Source organism: Mustela nigripes, chromosome 16, assembly GCF_022355385.1.
Source record: "Mustela nigripes isolate SB6536 chromosome 16, MUSNIG.SB6536, whole genome shotgun sequence".
Classification (NCBI taxonomy): domain Eukaryota; kingdom Metazoa; phylum Chordata; class Mammalia; order Carnivora; family Mustelidae; genus Mustela; species Mustela nigripes.
Window position 1 is genome coordinate 36,847,734 of NC_081572.1, and position 15,968 is coordinate 36,863,701.

Consider the following 15,968-nt stretch of genomic DNA (forward strand, 5'->3'; position numbering starts at 1 on the left):
TAAGACATAAAAGGACAATTATAGGCTTTAGCGAGACAGATTAAGGTTCCAATCTGGCCATTCATTGATCAGTGAATCATTCATTTGTTTATACAGGTAGTCAATTTTTTTATTATTATGTTATGTTACTCATCATTAGTTTTTGATGTAGTGTTCAGTGATTCATTATTTGCATGTAACACCTAGTGCTCATTACAATATGTGCCCTCATTAATACCCATCATCTGGCTTCCCCATCCTCCCACCTCCCTCCCCTCTGAAACCCTCAGATTGTTTCCCAGGGTCCATAGTCTTTCATGGTTCCTCTCCCCTTGTGTGATTAACCTTCTTTAGAGTTCCCTTCCTTCTCCTAATGTCCTCTCTGCTATTCCTTGTGTTCCACATATGAGTGAAACAATATGATAATTGCCTTTCTCTGCTTGGCTTATTTCACTTAGCATAACCCCCTCCAATTCTATCCATGCTGATGCAAATGGTGGGTATTCGTCCTTTCTGATGGCTGAGGAATATCCATTGTGTATAGCACCACATCTTTATCCATTCATCTGTTGAAGGGCATCTCGGCTCCTTCCACAGTTTGGCTATCATGGACATTGCTGCCATGAACATTGGGGTGCATGTGCCCCTTCTTTTCACTACATCTGTATCACTGGGTTATAACATCTTGAAGAACCTCCACACTGTTTTCCAGAGTGGCTGCACCAGCTTGCATTCCCACCAACAGTGTAAGAGTGTTCCCCTTTCTCCACATCCTCACCAACGCTTGTTGTTTCTTGCATTGTTAATTTTTGTTATTATAACTGGTGAAAGATGGTATCTCAATGTGGTCAATGATTTTTTTTTGAAAGCCTCTTCTGTTCTCACCCATTTTCAGAACATGCTGGAACACAGCAGTGGGCAGAAACACCCTGTCTCTGCTTTCAGGGAGCTTCCACTCTAGACACCCTGGTGCTGACCAGCTTGTGACCTTCCATGGGTCACTTGGGGTTCCCAAACCTCATCTGTAACTGAGTAATATTGATCCTATCTGCCTGGATTGCACAAAGGCTGGGAATTATAGCAATTAGTTGTGTCAACAGAAACAAACCCACACCCCAATACCCAACACAATGCCCCATCTGGTGTGATTCGCAGTTTCAAGGACAGAGGCTGAGAACGGGTGGGTCCCGTCTAGGGTCACACCGCCAATAGCTGCAGAAAAAAAGACAAATCTAGTCTTCCTGTTTCATAGTCAAGGCTCTGCTTTGCTGGGAGGGGACAAACCTCCCCTTCCCAACCCAGCATCTTCCTGAGACCTCAGGGGAATGGTAGTGAGGACAGTCCTGCCCTGTTGTGACCTGCCCTGGGCACCCCCAGAGGCCTAGTCCAGCCTTGGGGAGGATCTGAGGGAAGGGGTGGACAGGAGGGTTTAGTAGAGGAAGAAGAGAAGTATCAGAAAAGGATAATTTTCAAAATGGAAGGAGGAAGAGGCATCCAAAAGGAGGCCAAGCCATACCCTCTCCGTGGTCTTGCTGCTCCTCCTTCCCCGACCCGGATACTCTTGGGAACAGAGAAGCAGGTCCAAGAGGACACAGCCCCCAGCTTTACACCACCCTTCTCCTGGCAGAAGCAGAGGTTGTCCACACGGTCTCTCTTCTGTCTCTTAGAAAATCCCACATGGTTTGTGACAAGTTCTTTTAAGATCCATCCTTGCTGCCCTGAAGGAGTTAACCTCCAGGGGTGGTAAGAAGCCAACAAGGCCAGGTGACAAGTGCGGGTACTTTCCAGGGGAGGTGTCGACTTCTGAACACCTGTCAGCGGCACAGACACCAAGAGAGACTGGAGCCTTCTGGCCTGGGCTGAACCCACAGGAACAGGGGGGTGGGAGTTCCTATCTCAGGGGGAGAAGGGGCCCGAGTCTGGGAGGCAGAAGACGGAAGAGGGGAGCTGTGGGAAAACAAAAATCGTTTCTGGGTTTAGGGACTTAAAAAGAGCAAATGCCAGGGGTGTGGCTCAGGGAAAACTGACCCCAGGGCAAAGGACTCTCCAGTCCTTTTGCGGGTATGATGGAATGGGGCTGCTGCTCCCCTTATAAGCAGAGAACTTCTGGGGAAGGATTCCGCCTGCCAGGCTTGAGGGGTTGGCTCTACCCTTGTGACAAAGGGTTGACTGAGCCCAGAGAACCTCATAACTGCACCAGCAGAGAAGTTCCTTCAGAGAAGGGAGGACATAGTTTCCAGAAGAAAGAAGGGTGTTGGAAAAAATAAATGTATGTAAAGCCCCTATTTTGCTTTTTTTGTTTAAGATAGATTTATTGATTTGAGAGAGAGAGAGGGAGAGAGAGCGCACGTGTGCACAAACAGGGAGAGTAGCAGAGGGAGAGAAGCAGGCTCTCTGCTGAGCAGGGAGCACAATGTGGGGCTCAATCCCAGGACCCTGAGATCCTGAACTGAGCTAAAGGCTGATGCTTAACCAACTGAGCCGCCCAGGTACCCCACTACTTTGCTTTTTATTAAAAAAAAAAAAAAAAAAAAAAAAAAAAAAACTCTTGGTCTTAAAGTATTGATTTACTTTAAGGACTTGTCTTCAAGTATTGATTATCATGTTAAATGTCTGTGCTCACTTACACATTATATATATGGTATGGACACACCCCAAATGTGCCCCAAATGTTATCATTTCCATGCCTTTGTCTTAAAGGGTGAGCTCTAGTCTCAGAAGACCTGGATTTGTATTCCAGCCTTGCCTCCCTCTAGCTATGTGCACAAATTATACACTGCTTTGTGCCTCTGTGCCCTGATCTGTAAGAGAGGGTGACAACTATACCCATTTCACAGTGTAGTGAGGATAGAATGAAAAAATATTTCCAAAACATTTAAAATAATAAGTGGCTCATGTCTTGCAACTACTGGTTATGAATACTATTTTCAGTTACCTCTAACTAGAATATTCTTCCTCCTTTTGCTGCACTTTAAAATGATTTATAGAGTCTCATTCCAATTTTTGAAACCCTCTTCAAACACTATCTCTTCCATGACTTTTTCTCATCATTCTAATTCAAAAGGACCTCTCTCTTCTTCCTCTGAAGTCCTCATCGGGCACCAGGGCCCCACAGCTCTGGACAGCAGGGTCTTTCAGTCCTCTCCTTCTCTACCCCAACTAGAATAAAAGCATCTTTACCAATACTTACACTAGTCCTTCTTAACAAGTCCTAGTCTAAGCAAAAGCAATAAACCTAAAGCTCCCAAAAAAGAATACAGAGCTCTATGCCAGATAGCTTCACTGATGAAATGTACCAAATATCTAAAGAAGGAGGGGGGCACCTGGGTGGCTCAGTGGGTTAAGCCTCTGCCTTCAGCTCAGGTCATGATCTCAGGGTCCTGGAATTGAGTCCTACATCAGGCTCTCGCTCAGCAAGGAGCCTGCTTCCTCCTCTCTCTCTCTCTCTGCCTGCCTCTCTGCCTACTTGTGATCTCTGTCTGTCAAATAAATAAATAAAATCTTTTTTAAAAAATTAAAAATAAAGAAGGAGGAACATACCAAACTCTTCCAAGAAATAAAAGCGAAAGTAGTCCTTTCTAACTTGTCTGAGGAAGCCAGCAATACCCTGATGTACAAACATCTGTTCACAAAAGAACCTGTATATGAATGCTCATAGCAGTGCATTCATAATATCCACAAATTAAAAACAACCCAAATGTCCATCAACCAATGAGTGGATAAACACCACATGCTCCAGCCATACAACAGGGTATCACTCACCCGTAAAAAGGAATGAAGTATTGATGGCTCTTACAACATGAACACACCTTGAAAATTTACATTCAGTGAAAGGAACCAAACACAAAAGGCAACATGCAGTATGATTCCATTTCTATATTACCCACAATTGGTAAATCCACAAACAGAACACAGACGAGTGGTTGCCAGGGGTCAGCGGAGGGGAGAAGCAAGGTGACTACTTTGTGGGTACAGGGACTCTTTCATGGGTACAGGAACTCCTTTTGGGGTGATGGAAATGTGCTGGTACCAGATGGAGGTGATAGCTACACATATTGCGAGTGTACTAGCTGCCGCTAAATTAATTGCACACTGTAAAATGGTCAATGGTTACTATTATGTCACGTGATCTTAGCTTCAATCACAACAGCAAGCCTCCTTTTGAATGAGGGACTGTTACTTTTGTTTTCAGCAAATGTGTGAAGAAGATGGGGCCGTTTTTACAGCCCTAAGGAGAAATTATCAATTAGCTTTTGCTCCATCACAATCACCCTAAAATTTAGTAGATTAAGACAATCATTAACAATGAGCTACCACTACACACCTATGAGACTGGACTAAAATCCAGAACACTGACAGGACCAAGTGCAGCAAGGATGTGAGCAATGGGAAATTTCATACATTGCCAGCAGGAATGCAAAATGGCTCAGCTATTTCACAGGACGGTTTGGCAGTTTCTTACAAAACTACACATACCCTTATCATGTGATCCGGCAACTGCCTCCTTGATATTCACCCAAGGAGTTGAAAACTTTTGCCCACCCAAAAACTTGCACACAAATGTGTATAGCAGGGAGGAGCAAGACAGCGGAGGAGCAAGAGGTGGAGATATCATCAGGTCCCAGGAGTTCAGCTAGATAGTTATCAAACCATTCTGAACACCTGCAAACTCAACAGGAGATGAAAGAGAAGAAGAGCAACAATTACAGGAACAGGAAATCGACCACTTAGCGAAAGGTAGGATGTGAAGAGAAGTGAATCCGTAGTGATATTTGGGAGGAGAGACTGCGGAGAGAGGGGCTGGCTCCTGGCAAGTGATAGAGCCCCACAGCACAAACTCAGAACCTTTAGAAATCTGTTCCACTGAGGGATATTGCTCCAGAGGCTAAGTGGGGACAGAACCCTTGCAGGGACAGTGTAGTCTCAGGACCCACTGAGTCACAGATAGACCAGGGTTGTCTGAGTGTAGCAGAGCTCCCTGGTATTGGAGCAGGGAAGCCAGTTCCAAAGACAGAGCTGAGGAGTCTGTTCTCAGCTTGGGCTTATCTTAAACCATGATCCGAGGTACAGTCAGACCACTGCTCTTCCAGAAGGGACCCTACAAGCAGCAGATCTGGGGAGACACCCTCTCTCCTCCTTCCTCCCTGGGGAGGAGCAACATAGGAGTACATGGCAGGAATCTGCTGGGTTTGGAGACTCCAAATGGGGCCGTGTGCCAGAGAAAGAAATATTTGGTCACAGGCCGGGTGAGCACAGAGTGCAGCCAGAGATGATGGAGATGGGAGGGACTGGCTGCTTTTCTCTGAAGGCTCCCTGAGGGGCGAGGCCCCAAACTCTTGACTCCTCTGGACCAGATATTGAGAGGCCGCCATCTTTATTCTCCACCTCCAACGCTGTATAGAAAGCCATCAGGGAACAAAAGCTCCCGAAACCAAAACCATAGAGTTTGCTTAGCCTGGCCCTTGGCAAAGGCGGTGCAATTCTGCCTCTGGCAAAGACATTTGAGAATCATGGCAACAGGCCCTTCCCCCAGGAGATCCGCAAGAACATCCAGCCAAGTTCATCAATCAATGGGAACTGCAAAACTTCAGGGCCACAGGAATACAGCACATAGAATTCATGGCTTTTTTTCCCCCCATGATTCTATAGCTTTTCAAAGTTAAAGTTTTTAAATTTTACTTTTTTTAATTCTATATTTTTTATTTTTCCTCTTTCCTATTTTAACATTTTTACTATTGTATCTTATCAATACCTTTTTTAAAATCCTTAATTTTCATTGTTATAATCATATTCCATCCCTCATTGTATTTAACCTTATTTTTTGTATACATATAAGTTTTTCTTTCATTAAGATTATGGGATACAGTTTTTTCTAACAGATCAAAATATACCCTAAATCTAGTGCATGGCTTTGTTCTAGTCTCCAGCCTGATTACATTCTTTCCTCCTTTTTTTTTCTTTCTTTTTTCATCCAACTTCTTATCATATCAATTCCTTTTTTAGAATCAAGAAACTCATTTTAGACCCAAAGACACCTCCTTATTTAAAGTGAGGGGGTGGAAAACAATTTACCATGCTAATGAACATCAAAAGAAAGCTGGGGTGGCGATCCTTCTATCAGATAAATTAGATTTTAAGCCAAAGATTATAATAAGAGATGAGGAAGGACACTATATCATACTTAAAGGATCTGTCCAACAAGAAGATCTAACAATTTTAAATATCTATGCCCCTAACATGGGAGCAGCCAATTATATAAACCGATTAATAACAAAATCAAAGAAACACATCAACAATAATACAATAATAGAAGGGGACTTTAACAATCCCCTCACTGAAATGCACAGATCATCGAAGCAATAGATCAACAAGGAAATAAAGGCTCTAAATGACACACTGGATCATATGGACATCACAGATATATTCAGAACACTCCATACCAAAGCAACAGAATACACATTCTTCTCTAGTGCACATGGAACATTCTCCAGAATAGATCACATCCTGGGTCACAAATCAGGTCTCAACTGGTACCAAAAGATTGGGATCATTCCCTGCATATTTTCAGACCATGATGCTTTGAAACAGGAACTGAATCACAAGAGGAAAGTTGGAAAGAACCCAAATACATGGAGGGTAAAGAGCATCCTACTAAAGAATGAATGGGTCAACCAGAGAATTAAAAAAGAATTGAAAAAATTAATGGAAACAAAATGAAAACACAACTGTTCAAAATCTGTGGGACACAGCAAAGGCAGTCCTGAGAGGAAAGTATATAACAATATAAGACTTTCTCAAGAAACAAGAAAGATCTCAAGTACACAATCTAACCCTACACCTAAAGGAGCTGGAGAAAGAACAGCAAATAAATCCTAAACTCAGCAGGAGATGAGAAATAATAAAGATCAGAGCAAATATCAATGAAATAGAAACCAAAAGAACAGTAGAACAGATCAATGAAACTAGGAGCTGCTTCTTTGAAAGAATAAGAATGATAAACCCCTGGCCAGACTTAACAAAAAAAAAAAGAGAGAGAGAGAGAGAGAGAGAAAAGACCCAAATTAATAAAATCATGAATGAAATACAAAGAAATACAAACAATTATAAGAACATATTATGAGCAACTATACACCAGCAAATTTGGTAATCTGGAAGAAATGGATGCATTCCTAGAGACATATAAACTACCAAAACTGAATCAGGTAGAAATAGAAAACCTGAGCAGACCTATAACCAGTAAGGAGATTGAAGCAGTCATCAAAAATCTCCCAACAAGCAAGAGCCCAGGGCCAGATGGCTTCCCAGGGGAATTTTACCAAACATTTAAAGAAGAATTAATACTATTCCCCTGAAACTGTTCCAAAAAATAGAAATGGAAGGAAAACTTTCAAACTCATTTTATGAGGTCAGCATCATCTTGATCCCAAAACCAGACAAAGACCCCATCAAAAAGGAGAATTACAGACCATTACCCTTGATGAACACAGATGCACATTCCCACCAAAATACTAGCCAATAGGAGTTAACAGTACATTAAAAGCATTATTCAGGGGCGCCTGGGTGGCTCAGTGGGTTAAGCCGCTGCCTTCAGCTCGGGTCATGATCTCAGGGTCCTGGGATCGGGTCCCGCGTTGGGCTCTCTGCTCAGCAGGGAGCCTGCTTCCCTCTCTCTCTCTCTCTCTGGCTGCCTCTCCATCTACTTGTGATTTCTCTCTGTCAAATTAATAAATAAAATCTTTAAAAAAAAAAAAGCATTATTCATCATAACCAGTGGGATTTATTCCTGAACATCATGGTTGTTTCAACATCCACAAATCAATCAATGTGACACAATACACTAACAAAAGAAAGAACAAGAACCATATGATACTCTCAATAGATCCTGAAAAAGCATTTGATGAAGTACAGCATACTTTCTTGATCAAAATTCTTTAAAGTGTAGGGATAGAGGGTACATACTTCAATATCATCAAAGCCATCTATGAAAAACACACAGTGAATATCATTCTCAATGGAGAAAAACTTAGAGCTTGTCCCCTAAGGTCAGAAACATGGCAGAGATGGCCACTATCACCACTACTATTCAACACAGTACTAGAAGTCCTAGCCTCAGATATCAGACAACAAAAAGAAATTAAAGGCATTCAAACTAGAAAGAAGTCAAACTATCACTCTTTGCAGATGATATGATACTTTATGTGGAAAACCCAAAAGACTCCACTCCAAATCTGCTAGAACTTGTACAGGAATTCAGTAAAGTGTCAGGATATAAAATCAATGCACAGAAATCAGTTGCATTTCTATAAACCAACAGCAAGACAGAGAAAGAGAAATTAAGGAGCTGATCCCATTTCCAATTGCACCAAAACCATAAGATAGCTAGGAATAAACCTAATCAAAGATGCAAATAATCTGTACTCAGAAGACTATAAAGTACTCATGAAAGAAACTGAAGAAGACACAATGAAATGGAAAAACGTTCCATGCTCAGGATTAGAAGAACAAATATCATGAAAATATCTATGCTACCTAAAGCAATCTACACATTTAATGCAATCTCTATCAAAATCCCATGCATTTTTTCAAAGAAATGGAACAAATAGGGGCACCTGGGTGGCTCAGTGGGTTAAAGCCTCTGCCTTCAGCTCAGGTCATGATCCCAGGGTCCTGGGATCGAGCCCCGCATCGGGCTCTCTGCTTAGCAGGGAGCCTGCTTCCTCCTCTCTCTCTCTGCCTGCTTCTCTGCCTACTTGTGATCTCTGTCAAATAAATAAATGAAATCTTTAAAAAAAATGGAACAAATAATCCTAAAGTTTCTATGGAATCAGAAAAGACCCTGAATAGCCAGAGGAATGTTGAGCAAGAAAAACAAAGTTAGTGGCATCACAATTCCAGGCTTCAAGCTCTATTACAAAGCTGTCATCATCAAGACAGCATGATACTGGCACAAAAACTGACACATAGATCAATGGAACAGAATAGAGAGCCCAGAGAAGGACCCTCAACTCTATGGTCAACTAATCTTTGACAAAGCAGGAAAGATTTTCCAATGGAAAAGACAGTTTCTTCAACAAATTTGTTGGGAAGATTGGACAACCACATGCATAAGAATAAAACTGGACCACTTCCTTACACCACACACAAAAATAGACTCAAAACAGATGAAAGACCTCAGTGTGAGACAAGAATCCATTAAAATCCTTGAGGAGAACACAGGCAGCAGGCTCTTCAACCTCAGCTGCAGCAACTTCTCCCTAGAAATATCGCCAAAGGCAAAGAAAGCAAGGACAAAAACGAACTATTAGGACTTCATCGAAATCAAAAGCTTTCGCACAGCAAAGGAAACAGTCAGCAAAACCAAAAGACAACTGACAGAATGGGAGAAGATATTTGCAAATGACATATCAGATAAAGGGCTAGTATCCAAAATCTATAAAGAACTTTCAAACTCAACACCCAAAGAACAAATAATCCAGTCAAGAAATGGGCAGAAGACATGAACAGATATTTCTGCAAAGCAGACATCTAAATGTCCAACAGACACATGAAAAAGTGCTCAACATCACTCAGCATCACAGAAATACAAATCAAAACTACAATGAGATACCACCTCACACCAATCAGAATGGCTGAAATTAACAAGTCAAGAAACGACAGATGTTGGCAAGGATGCGGAGAAAGGGGAACCCTCCTACACTGTTGGTGGGAATGCAAGCTGATGCAGCCGCTGTGGAAAACAGCATGAAGGTTCCTCAAAAAGTTGAAAATAGAACTACCCTACAACCCAGCAATCGCACTAGTGGATACTTACCCTAAAGATACAAGTGTAGTGTTCCGAAGGGGCACATGCACCCAAGTGTTTATAGCAGCAATGTCCACAATAGCCAAACTATGGAAAGAACCTAGATGGCCACCAACAGATGAATGGATAAAGAAGATGTGGTGTATATATATACAATGGAATACTATGCAGCCATCAAAAGAAATGAAATCTTGCCATTTGCAACGATGTGGATGGAACTAAGAGGGTATTAAGCTGAGCGAAATAAGTCAATCAGAGAAAGACAATTATCATATGATCTCCCTTATATGAGGAAGTTGAGAGGCAAAGTGGGGGGTTTGGGGTGTAGGAAAGGAAAAAATGAAACAAGATGGGATCGGGAGGGAGACAAACCATAAGAGACTCTTAAGCTCACAAAACAAACTGAGGGTTGCCAGGGAGGGGATAGGGAGAGGGTATTTGGGTTATGGACACTGGGGAAGGTATGTGCTATGGTGAGTGCTGTGAAGTGTGTAAACCTGATGATTCACAGACCTGTACCCCGGGACTAAAAATACATTATATGTTAATTTTTCAAAAGTAGAGTCTTAATTTAAAAAATGAAAAATTTGGGGGCACGTGGGTGGCTCAGTGGGTTAAGCCCCTGCATTCAGCTTAGGTCATGATCTCAGGATCCTGGGATCAAGCCCCAAATTGGGCTCTCTGTTCAGCGGGGAGCCTGCTTCCCTCTCTCTCTCTGCCTGCCTCTCTGACTACTTGTGATCTCTCTCTCTCTCTGTGTCAAATAAATAAATAAAATCTTTTAAAAAAATAAATAAAAATAAAAAATGAAAAATTTTAAAAAGCAAGAATTTTTTTATTCTTCACAATTCTAATGGGTTAAATGGATAATTCTCCTGGCCTGAGCTAACTTAGCTGGGGTTCAATGGTCTAGCATGACCTCTCAGCTGGGACAGCGAGGGTATCTTGGGATTTTTCTTTCCATGTGGTCTTTCAACCTTCTAAAGGCTAGCATGGGCTGGTACACACAACAGTATAAAGACTTTCAGCAGAAAAATGACACACAAGTCTCAATGTGTCAGCATTTTCCAAGTCTCTGCATCCCATTTTCTATTATTTCACTTATCAAAGTGAGTCACAGAGCCAAGACCAGAGTCCGTATGGGAAGGGACTTTCCAAGTGCGTACATCCTGAATGGGATGAATTATTACAGCCATTTTTGTAAATAATCTACTAAAGGAAAGAATAAGTCAAATATTTAAAACAAGACCTACATGATCCTGGAGTCCCAGGAGCGAGACCCACATCAGGCTCCCAGCTCCACAGGGAGTCTGCTTCTCCCTCTGACCTTCTCTCCTCTCATGCTCTCTCTCTCCCTCTCTCTCTCTCTCTCAAACAGTCAAAAAAACAAAGAGGCAACCCACGGAATGGGAGAAAATATTTGCAAATGACAGTACAGACAAAAGGTTGATATCCAGGATCTATAATGAACTCCTCAAACTCAACACACATGAAACAGGCAAACATATCAAAAAATGGGAAGAAGATATGAACAGACACTTCTCCCATCAAGACATACAAATGGCTATCAGACACATGAAAAAATGTTCATCATCATTAGCCCTCAGGGAGATTCAAATTAAAACCACATTGAGATATCACCTTACACCAGTTAGAATGGCCAAAATTAACAAAACAGGAAACAACATGTGTTGGAGAGGATGTGGAGAAAGGGGAACCCTCTTACACTGTTGGTGGGAATGCAAGTTGGTGCAGCCTCTTTGGAGAACAGTGTGGAGATTCCTCAAGAAATTAAAAATAGAACTTCCCTATGACCCTACAATTGCATTCCTGGGTATTTACCCCAAAGATACAGATGTCATGAAAAGAAGGGCCATCTGTACCCCAATGTTTATAGCAGCAATGGCCACGGTCGCCAAACTATGGAAAGAACCAAGATGCCCTTCAATGGACGAATGGATAAGGAAGATGTGGTACATATACACTATGGAGTATTATGCCTCCATCAGAAAGGATGAATACCCAACTTTTGTAGCAACATGGACGGGACTGGAAGAGATTATGCTAAGTGAAATAACTCAAGCAGAGAGAGTCAATTATCATATGGTTTCACTTATTTGTGGAGCATAACAAATATTATAGAGGAAAAGGGGTGTTAGAGAGGAGAAGGGAGTTGGGGTAAAATGGAAGGGGAGGTGAATCATGAGAGACTATGGACTCTGAAAAACAATCTGAGGGGTTTGAAGTGGCGGGGGTGTGGGAGGTTGGGGTACCAGGTGGTGGGTATTATAGAGGGCATGGATTGCATGGAGCACTGGGTGTGGTGAAAAAATAATGAATACTGTTTTTCTGAAAATAAATAAATTGGAAAAATTAATAATAAAATAAAATTAAATTAAATAAATAAAATAAAACAAGACCTAATCTCTAAGCTAGAATTCGTTGAAGTGTTTGGTCCCCAATTGAAATGTCTTTACGTGACTTGATATCACCAAGGCATGTAGGAAGTGGTCAGAAGGTATCTCAGAGACATCAAATCATTTATGACCATGGAGCAGTTTCAATTCTACAACATAGAATCGACTTTAGCCATGAGATTCTTTAAGGGGATATTATTGTTGAAATTTTTCTTTCTCTAAGGAGAGCCTGGGCTCAGAATTACAAACAGAAGGACATCAGGAGAAACAAAATGAGTTGGTAGGATCAGTTATTCTCCTTATTAAAGAAAAAGGTTTTCCAGGGTGCCTGGGTGGCTCAGGGGTTAAAGCCTCTGCCTTCGGCTCAGGTCATGATCCTGGGGTCCTGGGATCGAGCCCCACATCAGGCTCTGTGCTTGGCAGGGAGCCTGCTTCCTCCCTCTCTCTGCCTGCCTCTCTGTGTACTTATGATGATCTCTCTCTCTGTGTCAAATAAATAAATAAAATCATTAAAAAAGAGAGAGAGAGAAAGATTTTCCATAAGCAATAATGAGGATGTTTAAGATCATAAACAAGGAAGGAAGAGACATACACAGATTCTTTCTAGTCACAGATATTTACAATAAGAACATGGGGACCATGGGTAGCCCACAGAGTCACCTCACCAACCACCATGCCCCTGTGGGTCCTGGTCAAGACTGCTCCTAATATTTGTAGGGCTCAAGGCAAGAATCCATAAGGAGGTCCCCACATTAAGTATGCCAATATTTAAAATTATAAATGAGCTAACAAAAAATATAAAGTAAAATGAATTGCTATATTGCAATCATGTGAAGCTACTACATTTACAGCCCTAATCTGGTCCTTTATCTGCCAAATCAGAACACAAAACAATGCAAGAAAATGAACCCTAGGCACTACATGGGAACAACCCAGGAACGCAAGAATATGGTGCACACCTGCTGAGAGGAAAGATTTTAACAAGCTAATTGGTTTAGCTTTCCTCTGACCTTAAGCTTCTACCACTCAAATCTTCCCATGGTCTAAAAGAGTGTCTTTGTCCTTGCTTGGCAGCAGCACCTCCCACAAGCCTTCATAGCCTTTAAACTCAGGAGTGTCCCATTTCGAGGACATAGGACAAGAGAGGTAGAGAATCATTTTACCTTGAAGAATGAAGTGTGTGTGCGTGTGTATGTGCACATGCGTGCATGCATGTCCCAAGAACGAATGTGGAGGGTTGCAGGTCACGTTGGGCCAGCCCTGAGTACCACCTCCCAAGGGACAGAGGTGTCTTTGTGTCCTCTGACAAAAATTGTTTTGTGTGTGTCTGTGAATGAGGGGTCCTCAAAAGCATGGGGTCCAAGGCCCAGTCCCCTCTTGCTTGGGTCTTAAAAAAGTAGTATCAGTCTTGGAGCTTTGAAAGTTGGGATGTGCTCAGCAAGTGATGCTTGCTGTCTACCAGGAGCAGCAGTTCTGGGAAGTCAGCTTCCTGCGTGGTTTGTAGACGTCAGGGCTGCTATGAAAAACACTCCTTACTCAGCTGCAGATGGAGCAACACTTTCCTCGCATGGAGAAGAGATAGAGCAAGAACATCTTCAACATCAAGTGTCAGCCTCCCGTGACCAGCAGCTACCATCCTGCTGACATCTAGATGTCAAGTTTCAATATGGTACCTACCCTCAAGGAGAAAATATAGTCATATGGAAACATGTTGGTTGATTACCTTGGACCCCTGCTCTCTTGCAAGACAGAACAATCTGGCCTTAGCAAACCATCATCTACTTCAGATATGGATTTTTCTTTCTGTACCAGTAGCAAATCTGCCAGCACAATTGAGACAGGGAAACAAGGGACCCCATAAAGGAGTGCTTTTTTTGTTCCTCTTCCTGCTTCTGTTTTTGCTAGGACCTACAACCCCGCCCTATACACGCCCTTATAGTTCAGATAATATAAGTATTCCTTGAAAAGGTCAAGGAGTTAATGATTTCTTTGGAGTCTTCCAGCACGCTAGGTAACATCTAAGGAGATACTGGGAGAGATCATCATGCGTGTTTCCCAACACTCCAGATACCTTGACACCAAGACCCCAGGCTCCAGGGCATAAGGAGCTAAGGACTTATGGAGGATGCCTGAACACACCTCCTTGTTTTGACCAGTTCCCAAATGCCTAAGAGGACACGTACACCAGACCACTAACTTCCATTAAAAACCCCAGACACCAAGATGGATGAGACTCATTCATCTTTCTGAGTTTCCCCGACACTCGGTCTGTATCTGCTCTCTCGGTGTCTTCAACAAACTCTGTTCTCACTTCCTCTTGGCTTGCGTTTGATTTCTTTCCTTTGCAAACCCAAGGACGCTCTTGCTGGTCCTACGGGACCCCTCCTGGGTCCTCAGACCCACCTGCCTGCACCACAAACATCCAAAGACTTACAGAACGCCTCATGAGATAGTATTTATACAACACTGCCTCCAGCCAAGGGATCCATTTTAGAGGCAGTAATGTGAGTCAGAAGGCATAGGAGACCCACAGGCAATAGCATATACATAATCTTGCAGGAGCAGCCAGACTAGAATGGTGGGGCGTTAATAATTTTGCTAATGGGACAACAAACTCAGGGTTGAGACTTTCCAGAATGCACTATATCCACTGAACCAAATGCCAATAGATGATTCTATGTCCCCAACACCTCGAACACATAGGAACCAAGAGACTGATGTAGGATTAGCCCCTGTATTCATGAATCCTGGTGATGGATGATGTATTTGTCATTCCCATCCCTACGACATTAGGCTCTTCTGGATTAGACTGGATTCAGTTTTGCAGGAATCCTGGTGGCAGTGGAGATGATTTAGCATGGGTACACAGGGTGGGTTCTACCAAAACTGAAAGAACAAATACAACTACCTTAAAGGAGGCTTTGTGACAGATTCTACACAATCAAGCCACAAACCTAGCAGAGGGAAGCATGGGTGGACTGTACCCTGTACTACTTCACGTCCTTTTGTCTTGCTGCTTACCTCAGCCACTGGTCAGTTCTCACTTTTCCCAGTTTTACATAAGCTTCATGCAGGTGTCATGTCTCAGCCTGCCTTTGAGAACTCTAGCTTCCTAACCGGGGGCTTCTCTGATCCTGAGCACTCAAAGTTTAATGGTACAAAACAACAACTATTTTGTTCTATTCACAAATTCCACGAGTCAGAAACTCAGACAAGGCAGAGCAGGGATGGGTTGTCTCTGCTCCGCGATGCCTGAGATTTCAGCTGGGAGACACAAATAGCAAGGAGGGACTCAAATCTAGAACAGTGCTGTCCAATAGAGATATCGTGCAAATCATGTACATAATTTTAAATTTTTTAGTTGCCATGTTAAGAAAGCAAAAAGCAACAGAAGAAATGAATTGAAAGAATGTATTTTCTTTAACACAATACATCCAAAATATTTTCATGTCGACATCAATGTAAAAAACTATCCAGATATTTCACATGGTGGGGAGTGGGTTGGGGGGTTATGTAATTAGATCTTTAAAACCTGGTGTGAAGTTTCTACTTCCAGAACATCCCAGTGTGGACTAGCCCCATTTGAAGTGCTCAGTAGCCACATGTGGCTAGTGGTTGCTAGATGGACCAGTGCAAATCTGGAGGCTTCCTCATGCCCATGTCTGGCACTTAGGCTGGAATGACCTGAGGGCTACCTACCCTCAAGGAGAAAAGACAGCCATATGGAAACAAGTTGGTTGATTATCTTGGACCTAGGCTGGGACAACCTG

At 42.5% G+C, this 15,968-nt stretch overlaps 1 protein-coding gene across 1 annotated transcript in view; it reads right to left on the reverse strand.

The window, feature by feature from the left end:
* The window catches only part of LOC132003486 (C-C motif chemokine 3-like), an 80,336-nt gene that overhangs the window by 43,074 nt on the left and 21,294 nt on the right, over positions 1-15,968 (reverse strand). The gene's annotated exons all lie outside the window — the stretch shown is intronic.